At 40.3% G+C, this 10,718-nt stretch overlaps 1 pseudogene; it reads left to right on the forward strand.

The window, feature by feature from the left end:
• The first annotated feature begins 8,813 nt into the window (after nucleotides 1–8,813).
• LOC103074320 (putative monooxygenase p33MONOX pseudogene) lies at nucleotides 8,814–9,701 on the forward strand (annotated as a pseudogene).
• Nucleotides 9,702–10,718: the final 1,017 nt, after the last annotated feature.

Below are 10,718 nucleotides of genomic sequence, written 5' to 3' on the forward strand. Positions count from 1 at the left end.
CTTTTAAGATGTTGCTCACTTAAAGCAATTGTGTTTAATTTTAAATTAAGTAAAAAACCTAAGGGAGTATTCTTCTTCCCTTCAATTAATTTTCCATTTAAGCATATGATTTCCTTGCTGAAAAAACTCATGCCCTGAAAGTAATGCATAGATTAAGTATTTTCACACTTAAAGAGATCTATTAATTATGTAAAATAATATTAAAATAAAAAGCAGTGCATTGTAGAGACAGGTATTCCTGCAAATATTCTGGTCCTGGCTGGTCACAACTGGCTGTGCGATCCTGGCTGAAGTTGTTAACTTCTGAGCCTTAACTCCTTCATATGGATTACGTAAGTGTAAAGGTCCTTTTAGCTCTAAAAACTTTATCATAGTTAGTCTTAAGGTGAATACAACACCTTAAGGTTAATATGAAATAAGTCCACCCACTTCTTAGATTCTGCAGATCTTAATTCTATAAGCAAATTAACTTCTCCAAACTCCAATTTCCTCATCTATAAAATGGAAAATTATAATAGTGTCTATCCTATTAGGCTTGTTGTGAGGTTTGCATGAGAAAATGTCTGCAAAGAGCTTAGCATAACGACTGGCACTTAGGAAGTGCTCCAAGAATATAGGTTTAAAAAGAAAAGGACAAGAGAAACCGCTGTGCTTCAGAGTCACATCGTTCTCCGTGATTCTATTTTGGGCACTGTGGGCTCCCCAGTGTTTAGATGAACAATGTTAAAGAAGAGTTAGCAAAAGGTTATGGTGATGATGATAATTGCACCTAACCAGGTGCTATTCAAAATGCTTTTATCTGTGTTAACACATTTAATCCTCATACCAACCCTATGAGACAGATAAAATTACTATTTTATAGATGAGGAATATGAGACACAGAGAGGTTAAGTGACTTGCCCAATGCCACACTAGTAAAGATCATCCTCTACTTTCTTTAGTGAGGCTGGAAACTGACACTGACCCTGAAGTATCCGAAAAAAACAACAAAAACAAAAACAGAAAATTACTTCTTTGTTAGCCTCTTTGGTTTTTTAAGGATGCTCATAAAGTTAGATAATTAAATGATGCATAATCCTGAATCATCCCCAAAAGTTCCCCGCCTGTATCTAGCAGTTTCTTCCCACCTGGTGCTAATGAACATGCAAAAGAAGATCAACATTTGTCTAATGACGTTAACTAATGCTGCCCCCTGCATGGTGATTATGAGTGGAGCTGTGCTGTGGCTTCAGCAAGCAGGTGGTGGGAGTTCTTAATGAAGATTGCATACAGATTATAGCATTCTGGTATATTTTAGGATGAAATTCACCAAGGGTTCAAAACCTTTTCCAATTTGCTCACTTATCTCACCGCTAATAGGAGGGTTTGATGTAAAGAACTAGAAGCATGGGAAGAACTAAATATAAATCGCATTAGAGCTACCCCCACGGTAGAGAAACCACTCAGAATGCTAATGAATAAAGCTTCTGTGATGCTCTTCATGAAAGGAACTGACAGGAAGCAAAATATGGACTCGACCAATTCTGACTAAAGAGCACTGGCATAGATGAGACTTTCTTTCTACTGGGGAATGAGAAGTTTGCTAAGAATTAAGAACTATATACACCTATGTGTAAGAGAACAAGTGAACTTGAAGGACTGGATGTGGTTAAGAGAGAGAAAGGAAATGGTGAATTGCTTTCTATACTGAGAGGAGAAATTTATTCATGCTAATGCTGGGAGGTGAACTATTGAAAAATGGTTCAATAACAGTGAACAACTTATGATTTATTCCCGGGAAACAGAATGGAGAGAAAAAAATTCTCATTCTCCTTTGCTTTGTACACTTCATAAGGTCATGCTAAATGAACATGTTCATTTTTTTCACCTATAGTTGCAGTAAGTATATTCAAATATAATTAAATGTATATTTGCTAAACATGAAAACAAGACAAGTAGAAAAGCTCAAAAACCTACCTCATCATTTTCTGAACAATTTTCCACAGTTAAGAAGGAAAATTTGCTTTGTAGTAATTGTAAAAGCCATAAGACTTTTGTTTGTAGTCATTTCTGTTCATTTTTAATTTCTTCTACTAATTCAGTTCCCTGAAAGAATTTGTATTCAAAATCCCAAATTCTCAGCAATTGCACTCAGACACTACCATTTTGTTAGTCAGCATATCCACTTTTTTGTTTGGATTTCAAAGTTTGTTTTTAACCATAGACAAATATTTTCCTGTGTTTATTTTTCCCTATAAACATTCAACTTGTATTTCTCATTTCCCAAAAGAACAATGACTTCAATGGTGACATGTTTATTAGTGAGGATGGGCTTCAACTGTGTGCAAATTAAGCCCAACTGCCCTAGAAGAATATTGAAAGTATCTCAGTGTTGACTGTATTATTTTTTCTGTTTATGATTTGAATTTCTTTTAATGACAAATACTAATTTCTGGTAGTTTGATCTTATCTAAGAGACATCAGTGGCTCTAAGTATGCTGAAGTGCTCTTTGTATTCATACTTACTCATCATTGAACAAGGCTGCCTTTTCATTGGAAGCCAAAAGATTTAATTTATACACCATTATTATATGCTCACATATATTATTATGGGCATGCACACACAGGGGTCCAAATCTATCCTTAATTATTCATGCTAGTGGAAGGGACGCAGAGACAATACAGAGCTATACACAATCCAAAACCCTTAAATATTTTAGTTTAGAATGTACTGTTTGACTTTCATTTGGAGATGGAAAATTTACCAAAGTGATATATGAAATAAGTATTGATATTAGGCACCTGCTGTACAGAGAATTCTAAGTACCAGGGGACATTACAGGGTATAAAAGAAATACCTGGCAAGTGATTTGCTGAGAGATCAATCAAAAGGAGGGATAAACTACACAGTTGTGATGCTCTCTAGAGAGAGCAGGACAATAATGGATCAACTCATACGAAGTAATTGCCAGACTAAAATTCTGGTGATGAGGCAGTGAAATACAGAGCAAGCTTCTTGGGTTAAATTCATCTTTACTCCAAAGTTGAAGGGCATAATGGCTATAGTTTTCAAGAATGGAAAAGCATTTCAGATCCCCAGAAAATTACAGAGAATAAAGGCCAAGTGAAGTCACTGCTTTCTGGCTCCAGGATAGGTTGCATTAAGTGACTTGTCCGGCGTACAGTGTGTCAACGGCAGAAGAGAGCCTAAAATTCCTGTTCTCTGAACCCTCACTCAGTGAAGGGATAGGGCCCTGGTCTTCTGTAATTGGATTAAATTCAATTTATCCACAGAACAATTTTAATAGCTACTACGACTATGGCCACATAAGATACAGCAGGTTAAATCAGTTTCATCAATTCCATTGACTTGAGTAACTGGGGTTTAAAACTACAGCCACACACCAAGCCAGCCAATGTTCCAGTCACATTAAAAACTCATTCCTCATCACATATGCCTCACATGTTTTTTCAGAGCTGCCATACAGCTAGAATGCACTAGTATAATAGTACCAGTTGTTAAAATATTAAAACATTTCTGTTCCAATTGGTAAATAGCCACATCTCTGATAGATCCTCCAAAGGCCTCAACCACCACAAGAGCCACCCAGACTTCTCAGATAGTCTCCATAATCCAGTAATTGAAGGGGACACAATCAGGGCCCTTGAGGACCCTGCTTCATTCTGATTGGTCAGTGCTGGAGCCAGAGTTTGTTCTGATTGGTCAGTAGCAATGGCATGCCAGTGGTTAAGTATTACTCCTACTGTTCCCTTCCATGTTTTTGTTCATGCTATTCCCTCTGCTTCGAATGCTTTTTTTCATTTCACCTTTCATATTTTCTCTCATGTCTGTCACAGGGAACTGGACTACACAATTGTGGGAGGTGGTAGAGCAGTATCTGTAAGGCTCTTGTCTCCATATCTGAGGCTGGAGCTCCAGGCAGTCAGGGAAGCTGGCATCCCAGAAACAAAGAAGGGCTGAAACCTTGTGTGGTCTTGCCTTTCACTTTGGTGATGAAAGTGTCCTTCAGAAGCAAAAGCCCTTTATCACAGAGATAAACATACACACCGAACCCAGAAGTCAGAAAAGCTGAAGGAAGGCACAAGGGAAGGTAGAGAAATTGCAGGCCTGGCTGCTGCTTCACACTAACAAGGTGAGTTAGGAGATTAGCATCAACACATGTGCACCACAAATTGGCTGCTGCTTCCCTTCTGCCTGCGGCAAGAATCTCCTTTGTGGCCCACTCTAAACAGAAATGTAGAAGAAAAGGAATTCTGGGAAATGTAGTCAGCCTAGACAAGGTGACTCATTACAAAGCCATCACACCTTAGTATGAAGGCTTAAGTGCCATCCCCTCCCTGTTTCATCCCTCTCTCATCTGGCCAGGATGGAAATTCTCATTTCCTTCTCTGAGTTCCCAAAGCCCTCAAAACAAAACCACATGGTGGCATTTAGCATGCAGCTCTCCTTTTAATTTTTAGTCTGCTTATTTCCACCACTGGACTGTAATCTCCTTCAAGTTAGGATCTGAAGGTCATTACACTGCCTGACACATGGTGAACAATTCATAAAAGTTCATGGAATGAATGAGGGAATTGTTGAATGAATAATGAACTGCCTGATGGAACACAGAGATGCTGTGAAGTGGGATTCAAGGGTAGTGTAGTCACTATTGCTATATGACAAATCATCTCCAAAGCTTAGCAACTTGAAAAAACAGTTATTATTTCACAGGTTCTGAAAGTCCTGAATCTGGGAGCACCTGTGTGAATCGTTCTGGCTCAGGGTCTCTGGTGAAGTCACAAACTATTGGCTGGGGCTGTAGTCTTTGAAGGGGCTGCAGGATCAGCTTCCAACCTCACTTACGTGAGTATTGGTGGGAGGCTTCACCTCTTCATCACATGCACCTTTCCATGGGGCACAACATGGCAGCTGGCTTCTCCCAGAGCAAGGAATCCAGAAGAGAGGGAGGTAATACCACACTGCTTCCTATGACCTAATCTCTGAGTTGTGCACTGTGTTTTCCACCTTATCCTCTTAGTTAGAAGTAAGTCACTAGGTCCAGCCCAACAGGAGGAGGGGATTACACAGAGCATGAATCCCATGAGGCTGCCTCACAGGTGGGAAGGAGTAAGTAAGGCTTTGGGCAGAGGCCATGCCACAGAGTTCCTTAACTGACCTCAGAAGAATTCAACTTACTTCCCACTACTTAGTGTGTACAGTCATGTTCTTTTCTCTCTTTTTCTTTAATTTTTTTTTTTTTTTTTTTGGTGTGTGAAATCTACTCACTGAAAATAAGCCTTTAATGTCAAGCCAAAGACTGGATTTTGTAGAAATACTTAAGAAGAACAAGGAGAGGGAATCCAATTTGGAACTAACCTTTCTTTACTAAAATGATTTCCTCTGCTGCAGCCAAGTTTGTTTTGGCCTCTAGAAAATACTGGTGAACAAAGTTAACAGCAATTCCAATTTCACACGTACACATACACATGTGCACATGCACACACACAATCCTGAGTTTTTATCATCAGAATAGATATTGTAACCTAGTCTGGGGAGTTCAGGCTAGCCTTAAGTGGTTGGACAGTAATAATAGATATATTTGTTCAACAGCTAATATAGCCAATAATAGTTTACTGAGCACATACTAAGCACCAGGTGCTGTGCTAAGGGTTTTCCATGTGTTATCACATTTAATTCTTAAACAATCTTATGGGGTAGGTACTACTATTTCTCCCATTTTTTACAGATGAGTAAACTGAAGCTTAGAGGAATTACGTGACTTAGAGAGAAGCTTAAAGAAATTACTTACGTAAACTCACACAGCTAGCTGGTGCTGGGACCAGCACTCTACATTCTTAAATGCATCAGTACGTGGCTGTCACCGTCCTTCTGGGAGACAAGTTACGTGCTAGGGTGGTTGCCTATATTCATTGCTCATTCTTCTCTATAACCCTTTGAAGTAGGTATCATTATCCCCCTTTTATGGATGAGAAACAAAAGCTCAAAAGAAGATGTTGCTTGCTTTAGCCCGCACAGTTAATATAATAGCAGCCCAGGATTCAATCCCCACAACTGTCTGAATCAAAGGTCCATGCTCCTTCTACCACCTTTATTGTTTTCTAGCTCAAGGGTTTTCAAACTGCAGATCATAACCTATTAGTGTATAGTGAAGTCAAGTAAGTGTGTCCCAACCAGCATGTAAAACACTGGCGTAGAATAGAATGTAAGAGAAGGGAAGGAAAGAGAAGAAAAGTGAACAGAAAAAGTTAGTATGCATCGCACATAGTGATGGTAAGCACTGCTTAAAGTTTTACTTCAGTTACGTATAGAGGTATGTGTGATTGTGTGTGTGTGCACACACACATGTGTGTGTATGTGTTAGAATTTAAAATGCATTTCTTACTTTGGTTGCCATCAGAAGCATTTGAAAGCCTCTGCCCTAGCCATTCCATCTGTTCTTAAGGTCACTGCCAACAGTGCTCAGGTATTAATGATACCTTACCTTCATTGTACACACTTTCTTCTGGCTCTAACCACTTAGACAAATGTGGTTATAAAGATCCAATTCCTAGTGCCCTTTCTACTAAAATAATTACAGAAACCCATATGCAACTTACTAGATGTGTCACTTTTGCCAAGTTACTTACCCTGTCTAAAGGCAGCCTCCCTGAATTTTACTTTCTCCATGTTTAAAGTACCATAATTATGTGCTCACTTATGTTGCAAGAATTGACTGAGATCATGTGAACGTCTCAAGCACACATGTGCCCGACACAACCATTAAATAAGTACCAGCTATTATTAAATTATCTACAGACGGTCCCTGACAACTTACAATGGTTCGACTTTATGATGGTGGGAAAGCAATATGCATTCAGTAGAAACTATATTTGGAACTTTCAAGTTTAATCTTTTCCCCGGGGTAGTGATATGCAGTACAATACTCTTGTGATGCTGGGCAGCGGCAGTGCCACAGCTCCCAGTCAGCCACGCCATCACGAGGATGAACAACCCAAACACAACCATTCTGTATCCATACAGCCATTCTGGTTTTCACTTTCAGTACAGTATCCAGTAAATTACATGAGACATTCAACACTTTATTAATAGGCTTTGTGAGAGATGATTTTGCCCAACTGTAGGCTAATGTAAGTGTTCTGAGCAGGTTTAAGGTAGGCTAGGCTAAGCTCTGATGTTCGGTAGGTTAGGTGTATTAAGTGGATTTTCGGGGACTTAACGGTATTTTCAACTTACGATGAGTTTCTTGGGACGTAATCCCATTGTAAGTGGACAAAGACCTGTACGGAGACTGGAGGAGTCTTAATTGAGAGTCTCACGTTCAAGGAAATAGAAGAATGAGGAGAGAAATGTGCTCTTTTCTAGCTTTGAACCCTCCAACCCCATGAAAACATAAATTAACCTAAGTAGGTCTGCAATCTTTTGGTTTATTTATCAAACACTTATTGAATGCCTACTATGTGCCAGAGACTGGACTAATCTACAGTGACATAGTAAGAGTTTTTAGGGTGAGGCCCAAGTTTATAGATGCTTCCTAAAGTTGGGGTTTATTAGAAGAGCAGAGTGACAAATCACCCTGGCACCTTATTTTATGATTTTGGACAAGAGTGATCATTGCTTAACCCTTACACATAAGCTCTGTCAAATGAACTTCAGTGATAATAGCCTCATTTTTTTTTCAAGCCATGTCCACCTGGCATCCGACTGATTGCATCTGAGGTCCTCACTTTCCATTTTTATAGCTTGGTTCCTTCTCTCCACACGCCACAATTGGGAGGATTGATTTTCTTTGTACATTGTCTTTTCTTCTCTCCAATTCCCAGGGTCCTCTTTTTCTTTTCTACCCCTGCCATCCATCACTGACTCTCCTGTGTTCTGCCGATTACCTCTAGCCCTGAGCTAAGGGACCCACCTCTTTTTTCCTATACACATTTCTAATGAGAGGTGGATTAGCAAGAATCAAAGTGTGGTTCTTAGGGGGAAAAGCCACAGTATCCCAGGACAATGGTTTCTAATTCTTTGCCACACATCTTTGCTTTGGGGGGCAGGGAGCCTGCCAAAGGAAAATTGCCTTTCCATACCTAAGGTGTGTGCGTACAATTTAACACTCCTTCCCAAAGGGTCAGGTCCAAAAGCAGGGCCTCAGAAATGCTAGTTGACTTTAATTGAACATAAAAATGATGACATTTTAGCCTGGATTTACTATTAAAATCATAAGCAGTTATTTTTACATTTGTGTGCCCCTTAAAACTTAAAAAAATATTTTCACACGCGTTCTTTTATTTCACACACTGACACTTACACTGTCTCATAAAACCAATGAGAACAAGGATTGTTTGATGTAATAAGAAACCTGTGATGTAGACAGAGCAGGTATTTTATTCTCATTTTCTAAGACAAGGAAACTGAGGTTCTAAGATACTGTGTTTTACCCAATGTCACTTAGCTCTTCAAGAGCAAAGTTAATGGCAGAGTCTGAGCCTCGTGGCAGCCAGCACTCGTCGATCAGTGCCCGAGGCCTGAACACGTTTTGTGGCCAACACACCATGGCTTGGTTCCAACTGCACCACGTCCAAAAGACATGGGTCTTTGAAGCCTTCTAGCGCTGGAGCTCAGGCCATAGGCAGCCCCATAGTGGCAGAGAAACAGAACCTCTGGATAAACTCTTCCAGGGAAGCTTTGCTAATTTGGGTGGCTGGACAATATCCCTCATGAATATTTGTCAGCATGATTGTCACATCATTTCACTGTGGTCGTAGGGACTCAGCTCCAGAATTCTACACAGTTAAAGCACCTGGATCCCAGTCTATCAATGGCTTTGAGAGAACTCCAAAGGCCTGCCCTTGAGCCTAGTGGGCCTCTAGGCAAGATGTCCCTCCCCACCAGGATGTACTGTCAGTCATTCAGCCATGACAATGCCCTCAAGGGCCCTACACCATGTTACCTCTTCCTTCAGTTATGGGCAGCATCCCCTGGAAGCCAGTGATTCCAGACACAAGTATCAGAACCTTGCCAAAGTAGACTAAGGAGACGCCAGTATGCACACAACCTGCCATGACCCTATAGCACTGACAATGTGGACAAGTGGTAAAGGCTAGAACTACCCATGTTATCATGAATTCTCTGATCACAAAGCAGACCTGGGAGAGTATTCAGTGTTTTGAACAACATGCAGGGCTGAGAGGTGCTGGCTGCACACCTCACAAGGGCTTTCCCACCGAGGGAGATCAAGTACACTCAAGTGGTAAAAGCATGCCACAAACTAAAGCTACACAGTGGAGAGACAACAAAAACAGAGAGGCAGCCCGCATCGGCTGAGACCACCCTAGCAGCACCCCTCACTCTTTCTCTAAGCAGAAACCCAGAGGCTGTTACACTACTGTTCTTCCACAGCTTTACCTGGCCCAAGCCCAGTGCCATGGATTCTGTAAGTGGGTATAAGGAGAGAAACTCAGATAAATGGAGCTTCTTTGAGCCAAGACCACTCCAGAAGTCTGACTCAAATTTTGCCACCAGGCCTACAAAGAAGCCCAGAATCCCTCTCCAATGGAGCTGATCCAGATCGAGGCCATCTGAATGGCTGAGGATCCAGCAACATTCAAGCCACCCAAGATGGACATCCCAGTGATAGAAGGGAAGAAAAAATGACTGCAGATCCATAATCTCAAACTTGAATGTGCTCATGCCTACTGAGTTCTAGAGCTCTTTCTATTCCAGTGACTCTGGGTAGAGGGTGTCTTATTCCCTGTTACCTTACCATAGGAAAGGTTTTGTATTTTGGGGTTTAAGTTGTTAAACTGAAGGTAGAGCTGGAGATATAACTGGCTTTTGAGAAACACTAGTGCAAAGCTTGTCGTTATTGTATGGAAGAAGCCATTCTGTACTGCTTTAATTTACAGTCAGACTAAATCATTAACCAGTGATGTATGAGAGAACTCATTACCTATTTTTATATCATTCACCCTAAACAAACACTTTGATTATTGCTTATTAGGTAAATATTTGTGTTGTTCCAAAACCCAGGCTCCTCAGTTCCATTACCACTGGCAATGTCCCTAAAAAGCATTGGCAGATAGTGGAGTAGAGATATTGACTGACTAGTTTAGACAACTTTGGCCCTCTTGACCCTGTGCTGGTACTGTGTGCTCTGGTCTTGTCAGTTAGGGGCACCTAAGATCTGATTGAGATCTGGGTACAATTAAAAATCAGACTTGGCAGGCATTTCTTTGCAGAAACTGGACTCTTTCTGCCCTTTTAGTCGACCTAATGGGTCCCTTTTCCGGCAGCCAGTTTTATTGTAGTACCTCTTGGGCCAGTGCTGTTAGAAGGATGCTTTTCTGTGTGTGTCACACAGAGCAAGCACTTGTCTTACATATCCTTTTTTCCACTTTAAAATGAGATTAATTTAATTCCAATTTGGTTAAAAACCTTGTAAGGGAGAAGATTCAGTGTACTGGTTTGGAATGGATAAAAGGATGCTAAACTTTTTAAAAGTAAAGAAGATGGTAACTACAGTCAGATTATAGTTTTGAGGTTCATGTGAAATTAGTGTCACCCTATTTTGGTTTCCTTGTTTGGCCCAGGGGGTCGAAACTCTTTTTTTTTCTGGATGATGGAGGAAATTAAGATTTTTCTACATGAAGGCATTTTTTTTCCCAAAATGAGCCTCATACATTTTATATATATATATATATACACCTTACTAAGGAAAGGAAAT

The sequence above is a fragment of the Lipotes vexillifer genome, unplaced genomic scaffold (genome assembly GCF_000442215.2).
Source record: "Lipotes vexillifer unplaced genomic scaffold, Lipotes_vexillifer_v1.1 scaffold317, whole genome shotgun sequence".
Taxonomy (NCBI): domain Eukaryota; kingdom Metazoa; phylum Chordata; class Mammalia; order Artiodactyla; family Lipotidae; genus Lipotes; species Lipotes vexillifer.